This window comes from Pleurodeles waltl, chromosome 4_1 (genome assembly GCF_031143425.1).
Source record: "Pleurodeles waltl isolate 20211129_DDA chromosome 4_1, aPleWal1.hap1.20221129, whole genome shotgun sequence".
Taxonomy (NCBI): Eukaryota; Metazoa; Chordata; class Amphibia; order Caudata; family Salamandridae; genus Pleurodeles; species Pleurodeles waltl.
Genome location: NC_090442.1, coordinates 26,761,126 through 26,779,415, shown reverse-complemented (window position 1 = coordinate 26,779,415; position 18,290 = coordinate 26,761,126). Strand labels below are relative to the sequence as shown.

The 18,290-nt window shown below is 47.6% G+C and overlaps 1 long non-coding RNA gene across 1 annotated transcript; it reads left to right on the top strand.

Moving 5' to 3' along the window:
- Positions 1-320: 320 nt before the first annotated feature.
- Positions 321-17,951, top strand: LOC138287294 (uncharacterized). The gene is made up of 2 exons (XR_011202190.1): positions 321-395; positions 17,743-17,951. It is a non-coding gene; the product is annotated as an uncharacterized lncRNA (long non-coding RNA).
- Positions 17,952-18,290: the final 339 nt, after the last annotated feature.

Below are 18,290 nucleotides of genomic sequence, written 5' to 3'. Positions count from 1 at the left end.
CCATTATAAATATGGGCAGATGTTCGGATTTGGCATGTTATCAGTTGGTGCACTTTTGTTTCTTTAATTGTAGAGGTTTTTGTCTCGTTTTATTTATTGGTATGGGCCTGTTAGAGTAGTACACTTCTAAATTGGTATTATCTAACCTCGGTTGCAGCATTGATTTCATAGACCTAACTCGTATTTTTCTGTAAACGGGCTTATTATGTGATATTCCGTCACATTGTTTAGTGTGTCTCACAGTCCGTTCTTTGTGTTCGTTACTTACGATCGGGATCGGTGAACCCGGAAGTATATATACTTCCGGGTCCTGGCACATTTTGGTAGCGCACTCACTATGCGTCCGTACTTGGAGACGCGGTTTGCCTTAATAGTAGAAGTATCCAAACAACGGTGTAAGTTGTACAGCAGAATTGTTTGTATTGAAGTAGTGACTGTGATGTTACTTTGTGTTGTATGAAGCGATATTTATGCATATTGTTTAGTGTTTTTCGCAGTCTGTCCTTGGTGTTCGTTACTTGCGAACGGGATCGGTGAACCCGGAAGTTTTTATACTTCCAGGTCCGGGCACATTGTTTAGCGCACTCGCCATGCGTCCGTACTTGGAGACGCGGCTTACCTTAATATTATAAGTATCCAAACAACGGGGTGAGTTGTGCAGTAGAAATGTCTTATTGGAGTCGTGACTGTGGTGATACTGTGAGGCTGCACGAAGCGGTTACTCTGAGTGATAGAAATTGTTGTTAATTATGTTTTCTATTGTGACTAGGATATGAATCATTGCTTAACATTTTATTAATATTACCTCGGTACAATTCCGTACTGGTTTCACATTTTTTATCATGTTTGTGTTATGGCACACGATGCATTGTCCTTTCATAATGTTAGTTGGCTGAAATATATATATGTTTTATTATTATGTTCCGACAGCGGATTGGGTTGCCCATTGAAGTATAATTTGGGTTGTGAAGCACACTTGGATTTGAAGAATTTGGATTACCGATTGTTGTTTTGAATAGTGATCAACAATTAAGGTATTTCGATTTTTTAATATTTGGTTTGTTGACACTTGGTTGCACCTTGGGTGATATCTGATTAATTATTAGACTTTTCACAATGTTGGTTTTTCGAGATGTATCTAAGACTTATTATTATTATTTTTTCCGACAGTGGATTGGTTTTCCCATTGAATCATTGTTTGGATTGTGAAGAACATGAGTTTTTGAGGAACCTGGATTATCGATTTGTGTTTTGGAATAGTGATGTACAATTAAGGTATCTTGATATTATATATATTAAGATAGTTGACACTTGGTTGCACTTTGGGTGGTCTGTCACTAAGTATTAGATACTCACCGAGGTTGTTTTATCACTTTCACAGGAGTTTGCTATAGGTTATTATTGACGAATTGGTCAAGACTCTTTCATTAAGATATTTATAATTGTGGGCCTCAGTTTACTTTCTTCTTACTTTTTTCCAGGTGGATTTATTATGAGTCTTTTACCTCCCTTGGGCTTTAACATACACTTATTTGATTTGACGATTGAGCATTTTGGTCTTAACTCAATTATTTTTTATTTATAATTTTAATTTTTTCCATGATTTCTAGCCCTGAAGAAGTCGTAAGGGATATAATTATTTCCCAAGATGAAACACGTGTTGGCTGGAAGCATAAATTCCTGTGGATTTCATACTACTGAATGTCAATCAGATTTGGAATAAACTTTGGACTCATCCTTTGATTCTATTGATTTTCTCCAGGACCAGTTTGGTGTTATATGGACTAATATTTCGAATGAATTTTTCATATGAATTGTTCATTTAAATTCTTTTTTACAAGAGGGGACCCTCGTTGTGCAATTTTTCTTAGTGTAGAGGTTGTTTTACCTCGGAGGGTTGGGTGTTTCCCTTGTGAGGTTCCCCATTGTTGACATAGGGTAGATTGGTACCTTGAGCGCCATATTTCCTCAATTTACACCCTTTAATATTATTTGGGCTGTGGAAGGCAACCTTTCTCAAGGGAAGCCGTTCTCGCAGCCAACTCCGGTGGCCACGGTGATAACGGATGCCTCCACCGTAGGGTGGGGAGCTCATCTGGAGGATCTGGAGTTCAAGGGTCGTTGGTCTCCAGTAGAGCAGAGGTTTCATATGAATCTGCTGGAACTGCGGGCGATTCGTTTGGCACTCAAGGCCTTCCTCCCTTCCCTTTGCAGTCAGTCAGTTCAGATTCTGATGGACAACACGACTGCGATTTGGTATATCAACAAACAGGGGGGTGTAGGGTCGTACCTTCTTTGCAGAGAGGCTCTGTGACTCTGCTCCCGGGTGCGGGACCATCGGCTTTGTGTAGTGGCAAACCATTTGGCTGGGGTCCTAAACGTACATGCGGACAAGCTCAGTCGCTTCTTCTCGGACAACCACGAGTGGTGTCTGCATCCGGATCTAGTTCTTTACATCTTTCGGATGGTTTTTTTTCCCTGAATAGACCTCTTTGCCACTCGAGAATGCGCATTGTCAGTCATTATGCAGCCTTCAGTATCCGATGCAAGGAGCGTTGGGGGGCGCGTTTCAGATGTCCTGGTGCGACCAGTTGCTTTACGCATTTCCTCCCATACCCTTGATTCCTCGGGTTTTGAGGAAGATTCGGCAAGACCGGGCCCAAGTCATGCTGAAAGCTCTGGATTGGCCATGAAGGGTGTGGTATGCAGACCTTCTCCGACTCACTGTACCCGCCGCTCCGTCTCCCTCTCAGGGCAGACCTCCTTTCGCAGGGGCAGGTTCGACACACCCACCTCCAAAGCCTGCAGCTTCATGCCTGGCGATTGAACGGGGCAACCTGAGTTCCTTTTCTCTCCCACCGGAGGTGGTGGACGTTCTTTTATCAGCCAGACGACACTCCACCAAGTTGGTCTATGCAAGTAGGTGGGCTAATTTTGTTCGTTGGTGTGGGGAGAAGAAAATGTATCCCTTAAGTGCCCATCTTTCTGATGTTTTGTTGTTCGCGTTGTCATTGGCTCAGCGTGGTTGTGCTTTGCCCACGGTTAAGGGCTATCTTTCGGCCCTTTCAACTTTTTTTATATCTTTCAGATCAGCCCTCCCTATTCAAATCTCCTTTGGTTGTTCGATTTTTGAGGGTGCTTACTAATAAATTTCCTCCCAGGCCTTTTATTATGCCGCAGTGGGACTTGAATTTGGTGTTGACTTCATTGCTGCCCATTAGGATATTTGTTTTTCAAAACGGTGGCCATCACTTAGGCTAGACGTGTTAGCGAACTGCAGGCTCTTTCTGCTCACCCGCCTTTCACCACTTTTTATAAGGATTAGGTGGTTTTGAGGACCAGGGTGGCTTTCCTCCCCAAGGTGGTGTCTCCATTTCACTTGGGACAATCAATAACTCTCTTGACGTTCTACCCTCCTCCGCATCCATCTAAGGAGGAGGAAAGACTCCATCATCTGGACCCTAAGAGGGCTCTCAGTTTTTATGTCGACAGGACGAGAGAGTTCCGGTTGGATGAACAACTCTTTATTGGATACGTGAGGAAGGGGAAGGCCGTCCACAAGAGAGCGATCTCCAGGTGGGCCGTTCTTTGTATTAAAATATGTTACTCAATGGCAAAGAAGGATCCTCCTGAGGGGATCAGGGCTCATTCCACCAGGGCCAAGTCAACCTCATCGGCTTTGGCCAGAGGTGTTCCGATGGTGGACATCTGCAAGGCTGTGACTTGGTCTTCCCTCTACACCTTTGTGAAGCATTATTGTTTGGATGCAGAGGTGCGGAGGGATGGCAATTTTGCACGGTCGGTGCTGCAGGATTTCCTGGTTTGACCAGACGGACACCTTCCGAGGTGGTACTGCTTTAGGACTCTATTCATTAGGTGAGGAATCCACAGGTAGTGGTATCCATCAGAAGAGCAAGTTACTTACCTTCGGTAACGCTTTTTCTGGTGGATACATTAGCTACCTGTGGATTCCTCATGGTCCCTTCCGCCTCCCCGTTGTCTGTCTGGTCATACCAGGATCGCCTTGGGTGTGCACTTCAGTTTCAATGTTTCTACATATGTATATATGTTTACAGTTCACATTCAAGTTATTTTCAAGTTTGCAAACCATTCATGTTGGTATGTGCCCTTATTTAAAGAACTGTGCAAAAGTTTTTAGATGAAGATTCTCTATAAAGTTTATTCTTGTTAATCTTAAAGGGTGTAGATTGTCGATGTTCTTTATATGTTTCAAAGGCACCTAAAAAATTGCATGAACTGACGTCAGCACGACGGCGAGGACCTCTTATTGCCACGATAACGTCATGCAGAGCCGCGTGGAGTCGGGCAATTGTGATGTCCTCGCCTGACGTGCAGAGCTAGAGAGAGAAGTTTCCGTCTAATGCTGCGCATGGGGAGAATTCATTAGGTGGGGAATCCACAGGTAGCTAATGTATCCACCAGAAAAAGCATTACCAAAGGTAAGTAACTTGCTCTTCTGGTTGCCGTGATCTGTGCTCGCTGGGTGAGTGAGCTTCAGGCTCTTTCTTCTAAACCCCCGTTGTTGTCTGTTTTCCCTGACAAGGTGGGGCTCCATACGAGGGCCTCATTCCTTCACAAAGTGGTCACGCCCATTCATGAAGCCCAATCCATCACTTTCCCTTTTTATTCACTCCCACATTCTTCTCACGAAGAGGAGAGACTCCACCGTCCGGATGCAAAAAGAGCCTAGGCATACTAACTCAATCTTACCAAAGATTTCGGGTTGGATGATGAACTCTTTTTTTTGGGGGGGGGGGTATGTGGGCACGAAGAAAGGGAAGGCGGTGCAGAAGTGTAACATCTCACGATGGGTGCTTCTTTGCATCAAAATGTGCTACGCTTTGGCTAAGAAGCAAGCCCCTGAGGGGTTGTGTGCTCACTCTACATGAGCTAATGCTGCTACCACAGCGTTAGCACCTGGAGTTCCTGTCATTGATATCTGTCAAATAGCAACGTGGGCATCTCTGCACACATTTAAAATGCATTACTGTCTGGACAGTCAGGTCCGCAGAGAAGGCTGCTTTGGTCATTCGGTCCTGCAGGACTTTCTAGTATGAGCTTAGATTATCAGCATACCTCAGAAGATGGTCTTGCTTGGGTATCTATTCTGAGAAAAGAATCTGCAACTAGAAGTCTCTATCAGATGAACTAGTTACTTATCTTCAATAAAAATGTATCTGGTAGAGACATTAGAATTGCAGTTTCTTTACCAACCCACCCATCCTTCCTGCTCACGAACTGATTTCATTGGACAGGGATAACCATTACAGGGCCTTAGTTTTGGGACACCGTTCTTGGTGTTCTTCATGGCTCTGTGCTTTGGCGTAAAAGTTGTGAAAAGAAACTTGACGTCACTACGTTGAGGTGGCGCCTATATACGACCTCCTACGCCATCACGGCGACCACAACGCCAACGACAGACGCGGAGACGACTGCCACCACTTGACTGTGCACAAGGGTACTGCGATAATAAAAAAATCTCCGGATCTAGTCTGACGCCTAGGAGAAATCCAAAGGTAAGGAATTTGCAATTAGAAAATGTCTCTACCAGATAAATTATTACCGAAGGTTATTCTGAAAATGTATTATGTCAATGGAAAATGTTTGAAAATGACAGTGCACAACCATATCACTTTTTAGCAATATATTTTTTTAAACTGAGATCTTTATCAAGAATTAACAAATTTCTGCCCACACCCTGATGACAATGATATTAGTGAACTAAGAGGCAAGTCAGGGTTCATGTGTAGCCTAATGTGGGCTAGATTTGTAATATGCATGAAGCAAACGTTTAGCCTATTAAATCAAAAAGGGTTTTTTTGTACAGCAGAAATGCAGAACTTTCATATTTGAAGGTGCTCTCATATACGATAATGAAAAAATGACAGCTAAATAAAATATTGCCTAGGATCACACAACTTAACAACAGTGTGAGGGTCAAGTATATTACAGATAGGTCAAGTAGATTCAGTCTAATCGTTCTGCAGGCCGGGTAAGATATTTATGAATTTTTGATGCATGTGAAGGTTTGCAAGCTCATGTCAACAGATCTCAAGATGCAACCCCTGCGTTGGCATGAAGAGTTCTGTTACTGGACCTCTGCCAGTCAGCATTGTCTGCTTCCTGCACACGTTTATTAGACACTACTGCCAGGTAGGCCAAGGTCCATAAAAATGAGAATTTTGCCCCTTTGCCCCATCAGGACTTACTCCTTTGAAATTGGTCTGCAAACACACCACTGGAGATGGTATTGCTTGGGTATCGATTGTAAGGTTAGGTGTCTGCGACTAGCATGATCCTCACCTCTTTTCCTGACACCGAATATAACATTTCCCAGCTTTAATAACAAAGTTTACATTTTACTAACCGCTTCTCTGCCAGGCCTTTCCCCCTCAGGTGGCAGGCATTTTCTTGGCTATTCAGGGCAGTTTGTGCTTAGGCTTTCATTACTTTTTGGCCACATAAGCTACCCATGTCAAATGTGCGTTTAAAAAAAAAAAAAACGTATTTATTTTTATTTATATTTTTTGCCAACTTCATAGGGATTTGAGAGGTACCCATAGTTTGTGGGTTCCCCTGGAGGAGAACAAGAATTTATCCCAGACGACTCGGAGAGGCATCGGTTGACGGCACCATCGGCTTCAGTGGGGCCTATTCACCCAAGGTCTGATTCGGACCCTTTTTCCTATGGGGAGGAATTGGATGGATCCCTGGACCATTATGAATACCAGGATGACCATGCTATGGACTGGGAACAGGATTTGGCCGAAGCCAGTGGTCTGGATACTTCTCCTGACGCTGGCATGCTGTCTCCTCCTACCGTGGCTACGGCGGAGGGAGCAACTTACAGTATGGTGGTCAGTAGGGCAGCTGAGGTCCTCGGCCTTGAGCTACCTACTGTGGAAGTCAGGTCTAATCTCCTGACTGAGGTGCTTCAGCCTGGGGCTTCTACTTCAGAACCCCTTCTCTCATTCAATGAGGCCCTCACCGATGTCCTTTTGGGTACATGGTCCAAACCCAACACAGGGGCTCCTGTGAACAGGACTATTGCTAGCCGCCATTGGCCTGCACCGACGACCCAAAATTCCTGTCCCAACACCCCACTCCTGAAAGTCGTGTTATCCAGGCTTCCACTTCTTCAGGCGCATTCCCTTCCGTACCCCAGGATAGAGAATCCAAAAGGCTGGAACAATTTGCCAAGAAGTTGTTTTCTTCCTGCAGCCTCGCATTGCGGTCTGTGAACACTGCATGTCTTTTGTGACGTTATACCCACTCCCTGTGGGTTACAATTGCGCAAGTCCTGCCATAGATACCGGAGGAGGCCCGTGCTATCGTCTCCCAAGCAGTGAAAGATGGGAGAGATGCAGAAAAGTTCACTATCCGTTGTGGGCGGGATACGACAGACTTTCTGGGCAGATCGGTTGCAACAACAATGGTCTTACGGCGCCATGCCTGGTTAGGCACTTGTGGCTTCTCGGGGGATGTCAAACAGTCACTCATGGACATGCCCTTTGATGGCATCCGTCTCTTCGGAGACAAAGCGGACTCTGCCTTGGAGAGATTCAATGATTCCCAGTCTACGGCTCGGTCCCTTGGTCTTTCCTCTGCCACTCGCCCACCGCATTCAGCTTTTCATCCATTTCGTGGAACACGGAAGGGGCACCCTGTCATGTCCTCAACCCAGCCACCGTGCCACGCACGCTGGGCAGCCTATGCATGGCCGAGGTCGCGGAATTCCACGTGGCTGTGAGACAGGGAACCATAGGTCTGTCCATTCCACCTCTGCCCCCCCCGCTGCAGTCTCCAAACCCTCCTAGTCCGTCCCGTCACTCCCACCCAGTTGGGGGCAGGATCCACCATCACCTGCCCCACAGGGAACTTATCACCACTGATGGGTGGGTTTTGCAGATCATTCGGAAGGGCTACTCCTCCCCACCCTCCTTTCGAATCTGCAGCACCACACATGCCACCATCCTTCCATCATCTTCCGGAGGATCATTTTGTGCTTCTCCACCAGGAAGTCATGGCTCTCTTGGCCAAGGGAGCTATAGAAAGAGTCCCTGTGCCAGAAGTGGGTCGTGGTTGTTATTCCTGCTACTTTCTTATACCAACGAAGGACAAGGGCTTACATACAATCCTAGACTTTCGGGTCCTGAACTACTTCCTCAAGAAGGAGAAATTAAAAATGGTCACCCTGGCTCAGGTTCTGTCTGCCTTAGACCCATGAGACTGGATGGTAGCGTTGGACCTGCCTGCCCACAGACGTTACGACGATTCATGGTAGGTCACGAGCACTTTCAGTTTACCATGCTACTTTTCGGCCTTACCAGCGCCCCTCTGGTGTTCACAAAAATGATGGCGGTGGTTGCAGCTCATCTGTGCAGGTTAGGGGTCTCAGTTTTCCCCTACCTCAATGACTGGCTGTTGAAGGCGCCTTCTCCCCAGACAGTCTTCTCTCACCTTCAGACTATGGCGAACCTCCTGCACAAGCTGGGGTTCACAATAAACGTGCCGAAGTCACACCTGACTCCCTCTCAGACGCTCACTTTCATTGGAGCTGTTCTGGATACAGTGCAATTTCTCGCTTATTCTCCAGACAAGCGAGTCCAAGACCTTCAGGCTATGATTCAGATCTTTCTTTCAGCCTCGGTCTTGGGTTTCGGTGAGTGTGAGTCTGCTGGGCCTCATGGCCTCCTGTCTCCTTCTAGTACACATGCCAGATGGCATATGCGCACTCTGCAGTGGGACCTAAAGTTCCAGTGGGCGCAGCATCAGGGAAATCGCTCAGACATGGTCAAGATCTCGGAGGGGACTGCGAAAGACCTGCAGTGGTGGCTTTAGAATCCAAATTGTGTCAACAGCAGATCCCTCTCCCTTCCCCAACCAGATCTCTCTATAGTGACAGATGCGTCACTTGTGGGTTGGTGTGGCCACATGGGAGAAGCAGAGATCAGAGGCCTCTGGTTTCCGACGGAGTCGGGGCTCCACATAAAAATGCTGGAGCTCCGGGCAATCAGGCTTAGGTCAAAAGCATTCCTTCCCTCCCTCAAAGGGAAAGTGGTGCAGGTGTTCACGGACAACACTACCGCCATGTGGTACTCCAACAAACAATGCGTGGTAGGCTCCTGGACCCTTTGTCAGGAAGTACTACGCCTCTAGACATGGCTGGAATATCAGGGCATTACGCTGATGGTTGAACATCTGGCAGGCTCTCAACGCCAGAGCAGACAAACTCAGCCGCCGACGCACAGTCGATCACGAATGGCGTCTCTATCCGGAGGTGACGCAAGGTCTCAAGTGGGGAGAGCCTTGGTTAGATCTGTTTGCCTCCGCAGAGAACACGCAATGTCAGCTGTTTTGCATGTTGGAATTTTCGAAGACGGCACTCGCTCGGAGACGCTTTTCATCTCAAGTGGAGCTCCGGCCTCCTGTACGCCTTCCCGTCTAGCCCTCTTCTACCCAGAGTTCTCAAGAAAATCAAGTACGACCGGGCCCAAGTTATCTTGGTGGCTCCGGACTGGGCTTGAAGAGTGTGGTATCCAGAGCTATTGAGCATGTCCATCTATCCTCCACTCAGACTGCCTCTTCGGGCGGATCTTCTGTCACAGCAGCAGGGGACGGTTCTCCACCGGCACCTGTCCAACCTCAACCTTCATACGTGGAGATTGAGCTGCAACAGTTGAATGCATTTGCCCTTCCACCCAAAGTCTGCAATGTTTCTTGGCAGCCAGGCATCCATCGACTAAAACTGTATATGCCTGTCGTTGGAATAAATCTTGTGGCATGGTGTACCAACAAATCTGTTGGTCACATTTCTGCCCCTCTGTCAGAGGTTCTTCTGTTCATTATTTAGCCCAGCAGGGCTCTGCTTTGGGCACCCTTAAAGGTTACCTGATCAGCCCTCACTCTTTAAATCTCCTATTGTCAGTAGGTTCTTAAAAGGGCTCACCCACTTATTTCCTCCCACTCCATTTATTATGCCTCAGTGGGATCTTAATCTTGTACTTACTTATTTAATGTGTACCCCATTTGAGCCAATGCATAATTGTCCCTTGCGGATCCTCGCATTCAAACTGTTTTTCTGGTCGCAATCACCTCTGCTTGCAGGGTGAGTGAGCTCCAGGTGCTCTCTTCAATGCCTCAATACTTGTTTGTACACCCTGACAAAGTGATGTTACGCATTAGAGCTTCCTTCCTTCCTAAGGTATTTACACCATTTTATGTAGGCCAGTCCATCACTTTGCCTACCTTCTACACACTCCCACACCCTTCCCATGAGAAGGGGAGAGACTCCGCTGTCTGGACCCAAAAAGAGTGTTGGTGTTCTACCTCCATTGTACTAAAGATTTCCAGGTGGACAATCAACTCTTTGGCTATGTGGGTGCTAAGAAAGGGAAGGCGGTGCAAAAGCATATCATCTCTTGATGGGTGCTTCTTTGCATCAAAATGTGCTACACTTTGGCTAAAAAGCAACCTCCTGAAGGCTTGCGTGCTCATTCCACCAGAGAAACTGCGGCTTCCACTGCGTTAGCATGCGGAGTTCCTGTCCTGGATATCTGTCGGGCAGCTACATGGGCATCCCTGCACACGTTTGATAAGCATTACTGCCTGGATAGTCAGGTCCGTCGAGGCGGCTACTTTGGTTGTTCAGTCCTGCAACACTTTCTAGTATGATCTTTGCTCGTAGCCCACCACATAGGATGGCATTGCTTGGGTATCAATTCTAAGGTAAGGAATCTGCAACTAGAAGTCTCTATCAGATGTACAGGTTAGTTACCTTCGGTATTTGAAATATCTGGTAGAGACACATTCTAGTTGCAGCTTCCTTACCGCCCACCCATCCTCCCCGCTTTGCGAAATTATTTCTAGGGACAGGTGTTCCCCCTTTCAGGTCCTTAGCTCTGGTGCACCAATCTCAGTGTTCTTAGCGGCTCTGCGCTCTGGCGTGGAAAGTCGTTAAAAGAAACTGACATCACTGCGCAAGGGCGGCGTCTATGTACTACTCCAGACGTCATCAAGTCGTCAGTCGATGCCTGCGGAGTCACCCAACGCCACCTACAGACACCCAAGGGTGTTGCTCGAAGAAAAATCTCCGGATACAGTCTAACGCCTGGGGGGAAATTCTAAGGTAAGGAATCGGCAACTAGAATATGTCTCTACCAGATATTTTGTTACTGAAGGTAAGTAATTTGTACTTTAGGCCATTTGGGAGCTTGCATAAGGGGTCGCACCCCTTATCAATATAAAGGTTTAAAAAAAAACAAAAAAAAACTGGTTTCTAGTGGCTTCTGCACCCCACCCCCTGCCAAAAGGGGCAGATCGGCCTAATTAATAAAGGCCAATCTGCCCCCTGGGGGGGCAGAAATGGTCTTTTAAAAAAATTGCTTGAGGGGGGAACAACCCTTGCCTAAGGGGTCGCTCCTGTTCTCAATATAAATAAAAACATCCCTGGTGCCTAATGGCTTCTGCCCTCCCTGGGGGCAGATCGGCCTATTTCTGATGGATACAACTACCTGTGGATTCCTCACCTAATGAATACTCCCATTGCGCCAGCATTCGACGGAAATCTTCTTCCTAGCTTCTGCACATCGACAAGGACGTCACAGTTGCCCATGTGACGGTGTCTGACGTCATACAGGCAATAAGAGGTCCTCGCCGACGTCAGTTCTCTTTTTTCCGTGCCATTCGAAATGGTTATCTTCGAGGGAGCTACTGTTGCTGTTCGACAGTTACAGTATGTTTTTTGGATCTATTTTGTCTTTGAGATTACAATGTCACAAAGAAAGTCAGGATTCAAGCCCTGCCGTGAGTGTGGGGGCAAAATGTCGGTAACGGACCCACATTCTGACTGTTTGTGGTGTCTTAGTTCCGATCATGATGTTGACAAGTGCAATTCTTGTCAACATATGAATCCTAAGGCCCTGAAAGAGCGCGAGGCTAAGCTTTTTCTGGCGAAGTCGAAAAGGAAGGAAAAGAGACATCATCGAAAATCCTCGTCACCGAAGTCTCATCGGTGTCATCGGGACTCCCGGCGTCATCGAGAATCACTGCGCCGGTCGAGTAAAGAGAGGTCTCGGTCGAGGTCACCATCAACTCGACGTCGGAAGACTTGGGAGGTCAGTCTCACTGTCACTCCCCATTCGTCAACGCCATTGCCTTCTCCAGCCTCACCGACTTCGCCCGGGTCATCGGGCCAACCACCTTCAGTGTTTGAGGTTCCGCAGCCTCAAATGTTTTCTCTGTCGTTGCAGACGTCGAGGTCGGTGTCGCATTCGAACCAGGCACCCCAGTACCCGGCTTTCCCGGCCCCTGGAGCTGATAGTACCGCATTTTTAAATGCGATGTTTTCCATCTTCCAGCAGATGGCTCCAGGTGGTGGACAGGCTGGTCCTTCAGGCCCTTTGGCCTTCAACATGGGTGCTCCGGCTCCGCTTCGACCGGCACCCTTTATGCCCTTTCTCCCCCTGGGGAACGTGGGCTCGGCGCTGGTATCGGCTCCGGTGGCTCCTGAGATTTCGGCTCCGACAGCTTCGGCTCCGGCGGCTTCGATGTTTCAACCAGTGGCGCCATCTAGACCTTCTGCGACTCCGAAGCAGTCTTCTCTCCATCCGACTCCTCGTTTGGCGCCGAAGGGACCTATGGCGCCTGTAGATCCGGCGTCGGACGGATCCGAGGATTGGCGTCGTTCTTCGACATCCGCTGACACCATGTCGACGCCGAGGATAGAGGAGAGGCTGCACTCGAGGAGGCTTGCTCTCCGCCTCCTTGAAGAGCAGGAGTACCAGAGACAAAACCTGGAGGAAGGAGAGATTGAGGACTCTCGTGAGGGTCTCCATGGGCTGGACACTGCTAGTGGCCTAGATACTTCCCCCGAGTGGGACTTGTCATCTCCTGGGGAGTATACAGAAGAGGCGGCCACTTTCCATTCTGTTATCAGGAAGGCAGCTAGCTTCTTGGATCTTCCTTTGCCGTTAACTGAAGCCAAGCAGAATTTGTTGACAGAGGTGTTGCACCCGGCCTCTACATCGGCAGAACCACTTTTGCCGTTCAATGAGGCGCTGCTGGACCCTGTTTTGGAAGTCTGGAAGAAGCCGGGGTCTTCTTCAGCTGTCAATAGATCTGTGGCTAGGAGGTATCGGGCTGCACCGGCTGACCCTGGTTTTCTTACCAGACATCCAACACCTGAAAGCTTGGTGGTCCAGGCTTCCTGCTCGGCAAGGTCAGCTCCTGGCTCTTTTCCATCTGTGCCCTCGGATAGAGACTCCAAGAAGATGGACATGGCATCCAAAAAGGTGTTCTCTTCATGTAGCATGGTATTGAAGTCCACCAATGCTACATGTATTTTACGAAGGTACATTTATGCCCTGATGGACAAGATTGCATCAACGCATACAGAGGTCCCTCAGGGGCTGTTAAATCTAGTATTGGACGCTCAGGCAGCTGCAACTCAGGTTATCCAATATGGGTTGGATACAACTGACTCGGTTGCTAGGGCAATGGGCACTGCTGTAGTTACGAGGAGGCAGGCTTGGCTTCGTAACTCAGGATTTTCCTCGGATGTGCAGTCGACCCTACTGGACCTTCCTTTTGATGGGGCAAGCTCTTTGGTGCCAAGGCGGATTCGGCCTTAGAGAGGTTCAAGGAGAGCAGGGCCACGGCCAAGTCGCTGGGCTTGCAAGCGACTTCTTTCGCCTCCTCCAGATTTTTTAGGAGGTTTCGAGGATTTGGTCGTGGCTCCTCCTCCTCCTCCTTTCGAGGGAAATTCCAGCAGCCTACCTCTGCTCTCTCCTATAGATCTTTTAGAGGGAGGGGTAGGGTCCGTACCAGGGGAGCCTCTCAGCAGCACTCTGCCTCTTCCTCTTCCTCTGGAGGGGTGCAGCAGGGGAAGCAGCCTTAGGCTTCCACCAATTCCCACTCACTCCACTCCTGTAGGGGGGAGGTTACTGAATTTTCTCCACAAGTGGGTGGTCATAACTTCAGACTCCTGGGTTACCAGCATTGTGAGAAAAGGCTACACCCTTCCCTTTCGGGAGTTTCCGCCCCCCATCCCGCCCCACCCATCTTATTGTTCAGAAGAACACCTCCTGTTGTTGGAACAGGAGGTTCAAGTCCTCCTTTCAAAGGGCGCAGTGGAGTTGGTTCCAGAGCAGGAAAGGGGTCAAGGTTGTTATTCGAGGTACTTCCTGATTCCCAAGAAGGATGTTCGGTTGAGACCAATCCTGGACCTAAGGATCTTGAATTGGTTCCTCAAACAGGAAAAGTTCAAGATGCTGACCCTAGCTCAGGTGCTTTTGGCGCTGAACAATGGAGATTGGATGGTGTCTGTCGACTTGCAGGATGCTTACTTTCATATCCCAATACTCAAGTCGCACAGGAAGTATCTCCGTTTTGTGGTGGGGTCGCAGCACTATCAGTTTGCGGTCCTCCCATTTGGTCTTACTTCAGCACCTCTTCACGAAGGTGATGTCGGTGGTTGCGGCAGAGCTCAGAAGGACGGGGATAGCAGTATTTCCTTATCTAGACGACTGGTTGATCAAAGCCAGGTCTCCGGAGCTCGTGTTGCATCACCTGCAGTTGACAACCCAGTTGTTGTTCGATCTGGGCTTTTCGGTGATCGTGCCCAAATCTCACCTAGAGCCCTCTCAGCGCCTCCTGTTCATAGGGGCAGTACTGGATACAACATTGAACCAAGCCTTTCCTCCGCCTCAGCGGATTCAGGACATTCAGGCGTTGGTTCCAATGTTTCAAAGTGGAGCGGTCATTCCAGTCCTCAAGGTCCTACGTCTGCTCGGTCTGTTTGCCTCCTGCATACTGTTGGTCACGCATGCTCGCTGGCACATGAGGGCTCTTCAGTGGTGCCTCCGAAGGCAGTGGTCTCAACACAAAGGGGATCTCGAAGGCTCGGTGAGAATCTCCAGAGATGCGGCCATGGATTTGAAATGGTGGATTGCGGACGGCAATCTTTCCAGAGGAAGGCCGTTCTCGCAAGCTCCGCCTGGGGCCACAGTAATAACGGATGCTTCCACTCTAGGGTGGGAGGCTCATCTGGGGGACCTGGAGATCAAGGGACATTGGTCTCCAGTAGAACAGGTGTTTCATATCAATCTGTTGGAGTTACGGGCTGTACGTCTGGCTCTCAAGGCCTTCCTCCCATCCCTTCTTGGTCAGTCGGTTCAGGTCCTAACGGACAACACTACTGCGATGTGGTATATAAACAAACAGGGAGGGGTAGGGTCGTACCTTCTCTGCAGAGAAGCTCTACGGCTATGGTCCTGGGCAAAGGACCATCAGATTTGCTTGGTAGCAAATCATCTGGCCGGAGTCTTGAACGTACGTGCGGACAATCTCAGTCGCCATTTCTCGGCTGATCACGAGTGGTGTCTCCATCCAGATCAAGTCCGGTTAATCTTCCAGATGTGGGGGTTTCCTCGGATAGATCTGTTTGCCACCCGGGAGAACTCTCACTGCCCGTTATTCTGCAGCCTCCAGTATCCAGTACAAGGAGCTTTGGGGGATGCGTTTCAGATGACCTGGTGCGACCAGTTGCTTTACGCGTTTCCCCCCCATACCCTTGATTCCTCGTGTGTTGAGGAAAATTCACCAAGACAGGGCTCAAGTCATCTTAATTGCTCCGGATTGGCCAAGGAGGGTGTGGTACTCGGACCTTCTCCAACTCTCACTGTGCCCTCCGCTCCGTCTCCCTCTCAGGGCAGACCTCCTCTCGCAGTCGCAGGGGCAGGTTTTACACCCCCACCTCCAGGCCTGCACCTTCATGCCTGGAGATTGAAAGGGGCAACCTGAGTTCCTTTTCTCTCCCGCCTGAGGTAGTGGATGTTATCTTATCGGCCAGGCGACACTCCACTAAATCTATCTACGCTAATAGGTGGTCTAAATTTGTGGTTTGGTGTGGAGAGAGGCAGATTGATCCTTTACGTGCTCATTTGTCAGATGTTTTATCTTTTGCTTTGTCTTTAGCACAGAGGGGTTGTGCAGTGGCTACTGTTAAGGGTTACTTGTCTGCCTTGTCAGCCTTTCCTTGTCTTCCAGACCAGCCTTCTTTATTTAAATCCCCAATAGTACTTAGATTCTTGAAGGGCCTTATGAATAAATTCCCTCCAACTCCTTTCGTTATGCCTCAATGGGATTTGACCTTGGTTCTAACTTTCCTTATGGGGTCCCCTTTTGAGCCTATGCATTCTTGCCCCATAAGATTATTGGTTCTTAAAACGGTTTTCCTGGTTGCAATTACCTCTGCAAGGAGAGTGAGTGAGTTGCAGGCTCTATCGGTAAAACCCCCTTATACATCTTTTTATGGGGATAAGGTGGTGTTGAGGACCAAGGCTGCTTTCCTTCCGAAGGTTGTTTCACCCTTTCATTTGGCCCAGACAATTACTCTATCCACGTTTTATCCTCCGCCTCATCCGTCAAAGCAAGAAGAGAGACTAAACCGCTTGGACCCAAAGAGGGCGCTAAGCTTTTATATAGACAGGACAAAGGATTTCAGGCTGGAGGATCAGCTTTTCATCGGATACGTGGGAAAGAGGAGAGGAAAGGCAGTCCACAAAAGAACACTCTCCAGGTGGGTTGTTCTTTGCATTAAAATGTGTTACTCTTTAGCAAAGAAGGATCCTCCTGATGGTATAAGAGCTCATTCCACCAGAGCTAAGTCGGCCTCTTCGGCATTGGCTAGGGGTGTTCCTGTGGTCGACATCTGCAAGGCCGCAACTTGGTCATCCCTTCATACTTTTGCAAAGCATTACTGCTTGGACTCTGAGGTCAGAAGGGATGGCCATTTTGCACGTCAGTGCTGCAGGATTTCTTGGTTTGACCATTCAGGCACCCACCACCGAGTACGGTACTGCTTTGGGACTCTATTCATTAGGTAAGGAATCCAGGTAGTTGTATCCATCAGAAGAACGAGTTACTTACCTTCGGTAGCGACTTTTCTGGTGGATACATTAGCTACCTGTGGATTCCTCACGGTCCCACCCGCCTCCTCGTTGCCTGTTTGGTCTAACCAAGTAATTCTTGAGTGTGCTCCTCTTGGTTTTGAGGATTTGTATATATTATGTATATATGTTTATACGTAAATATATAGTTCATATATTTATTTACTTGTTTTAACAAAAAAAAAAAAATGGTAGGTTGAATTCTCAGAATGATGTGTTTGTTTGGAATATCATTAAATATTACTATTGTTCTTTCATCTCAATGGCCTATTATTCTCAGGCACGTAAAAAATGTTGGTACTGACGTCGGTGAGGACCTCTTATTGCCTGTATGACGTCAGACGGCGTCGCGTGGGCAACTGTGACGTCCTCGTCGACGTGCAGAAGCTAGGAAGAAGATTTCCGTCGAATGCCGGCGCAATGGGAGTATTCATTAGGTGACGAATCCACAGGTAGCTAATGTATCCACCAGAAAAGTCGCTACCGAAGGTAAGTAACTCGTTCTTTAATAGCATTATGTCCATGGCAGTGAAGGGGTTAAGGACATGAAGACAACACCCACTTTAGCAAGAGGTTTCTGTTGACCCGGTGACAAAGTTGATGCAGGATACATTTGGGACTTTCCTATGGTAGTAGTATGACTATTTTGCCATTATCATGCTTTTGAATACTGTATTTGAGATTTAAGGTGACATTGCTATTTGCGTGCCCTCCACTTGAACGTCATATTGGTTCTGCATGGAATAGTTACAAGGTGTATTTTCTCTTCTAGGAAATGACGGCTCCAAACGGGAATGAACAAGAAGGAACTGACCGTTTTTATCTCACGAAGAAAGAGGGGACATAAACATGGACTATGTTATGAATTTAGAGTTTGATAGGTTATGTGGAATACCCCTTCCCTAAGATTTCTGTGAAATAAAGTTTTTTTTCTAATTGTAAAGGCTGCTGATTAATAAAATGGACAAAGGAAATGCATAATCCATGGCTCCGGTCTTGAGATTGAATCATAGTTCATAATTTCAATAATTATCAAAAGTAAATGTGCTTTGCTAATGTGTCCCTCATTAGTGCTGACCTACCATTAGTATTTTTTAGTGAAAGCTAACTACCCAACTGCATCTCCAATAACTGTTTTTTAACCAGTTTTAAATTGCATTTTCAATATCACAATCTTGAATAAATTACATCTATGAAAGTTACATTATCATTAGTAAAATCCGCAATCCAGCTACATCGTCATTAATAAAATAGCTTCACATCAGTATCAGCAGGAGTCCTTGGTTCAGTCCTTAAACAGCAACATTGGAAAAAACAAGT